Below are 2449 nucleotides of genomic sequence, written 5' to 3'. Positions count from 1 at the left end.
GTGTGTGTGTGTCTGTGTGCGTGTGTGTGTGTGTGTCTGTGTGTGTGTATGTGTGTGTCTGTGTGTTTGTATGTGTGTGTGTGTGTGTGTGTGTGTGTGTGTGTGTGTGTGTGTGTGTGTGTGTGTGTGTGTGTGTGTGTGTGTGTGTGTGTGTGTGTGTGTGTGTGTGTGTGTGTGCGTGTGTGTGTGCGTGTGTGTGTGTGTGTGTGTGTGTGTGTGTGTGTGTGTGTGTGTGTGTGTGTGTGTGTGTGTGTGTGTGTGTGTGTGTGTGTGTGTGTGTGTGTGTGTGTGTGTGTGTGTGTGTGTGTGTGTGTGTGTGTGTGTGTGTGTGTGTGTGTGTGTGTGTGTGTGTGTGTGTGTGTGTGTGTGTGTGTGTGTGTGTGTGTGTGTGTGTGTGTGTGTGTGTGTGTGTGTGAGTGTGTGTGTGGCAAGTGTCCGTCGTACTAGCGGTCGTACGTTTGTGGGCATATAGATATGTTTGTAAGAGAGAAAAAAAAAGAGAGAAAGAGAGAGAGAGAGAGAGAGAGAGAGAGAAAGATTCCTCTCAATCAAATAATAATTCAGGTTGAGGATAAGGTGGAGATCGAGGTTGAGTGGCTATGTATGCAGTTTGGGGTGAAGCTTAATAAGACTTGTTGGGGCCGAGAGGAGCAAATTTAGCTCCGAAATAAAACCATCTGATGTCTACAAGATTCATTTAAGTATGAAACACATGTCTACATTTTTCTGAGTAGGGTTAATCGATACAGTTTCTCCATGTTAAATTTTCATCATCGACAGGGTCATCTGGATGGGATATAATTGTTTAGGGTTAGATTGAACAAGATTGTTTTAGTGAGGAAATATTTATTTTAGTCGTTTGTGTTGAGCTAGAAGTGCATCTACGGGATTAAGTGTGGCAAGGTGAGGTCGCGTGGGTGCTGCCCAGATCGAGGATTGAAGATTAACTTCGATTCCTAGAATTGGGTTGAACGGTAGGTCGCCTCTTCAACTGGTGATTGTTGTGGCCGGTGATCGGCTCTACCACCCCAATCCCACCCAGGGGTGTGTGGGGACTAATTCCCCCCCTATTTTAGGGGAAGAGTTTGACCACCGTGACGTGAATGGAAATACCTTAAGAATCTTTTGTCCGTCTGTGAGCTGTTAACCAGAAGCAAACCTGGCGCTAGAACTCTCATAAGAGTTCATTGGGAGGCTCTTCCAATTCTTGTATAAGGATATTCACCAACTGGCCATTCAATTAGACATTTGGAGTCCATTGCTATACAAAGGTCTCTTACAACCATTTTCACGAGCCGCGCGCCTACGATCGCCTTTGCCTCTCCATTTTTCCAAATTTCACTATCTTGATAGTCATCACTTGAATAAAATTGCCTGGTGTTAGAAGATATGTTAAACTCACCACAGAATCAACTAATCATTCAGTTAATCTTATACCCCAGATCTCTCTTGTATGAGACCCGCTGCCCCAAAGAGACCATTTTTTTTTTTTTTTTGTGAGTTATTGAAGTATAAGAGGATAAGGAAGACTAGTATAGTGTGTTATATTTTTGATGAGGTGATTGCCACAAACCCATTTAACGCCATGGCACATTTGTTAGATTCTAAACTGCCCTCCCTCTCCCCTTTTATTTAACTCCCTGTGGCGATGGATAAGAATACCGCAATCGTATTCCCCTGCGTGTCGTAAAAGTACGATGAAATGGAGCAGACCAATGGAATAAAGGACCCCTTCTTTTCATATCTTTCTCTCCCACCAGGCAAAAAATACACTTGGACTCGGGCACACACACCCCTCTTTATAAGGGGGGGTTGAGCCGTTTGTATATTTAGATTAAGATTTATTTATCTATTTCACTCGTTTATTTTTTGAGTGGGTAAGATACACAGTCATAGGGCTTTGATTGTGGGGGGAATTTGGGTGGGCAAATGAAAGTCATTGATGGGGGCGCGGTGGAGATATTGCCTTCCAAAAAAATGGGAGGGGGAAGGGGACTTGATCGGGAGGGAGGGCCAGGGGTAGGGGGAATCTTTTATCATGTTTTGTGTGTTTCATATGATTTTATTTCTTATATCCGCTTCCCTGTTTACTTATATATATATATATATATATATATATATATATATATATATATATATATATATATATATATATATATATATATATATATATATATATACATATAGGTATATATGTACACACACACACACACATATATATATATATAATATATTTGTATATATATATATATATATATATATATATATATATATATATATATGCAATAAAAACACTAGGAGCGTGTGTTCACAAATGCGTAAGTAACCACTAGGGAAAGTAAACTAACGAAGCAGAGCGCTTTCGTATAATTACATCTTCAGTGCAGATATAAAGAAGGAATTATAAAATGAAGAAACAAGGTACAGAATATATGACATAGTGAAGAGG

This window comes from Oratosquilla oratoria, chromosome 3 (genome assembly GCF_046742065.1).
Source record: "Oratosquilla oratoria isolate Oo_2021 chromosome 3, ASM4674206v1, whole genome shotgun sequence".
NCBI lineage: Eukaryota > Metazoa > Arthropoda > Malacostraca > Stomatopoda > Squillidae > Oratosquilla > Oratosquilla oratoria.
Note: the sequence above shows the minus strand (reverse complement) of the source record.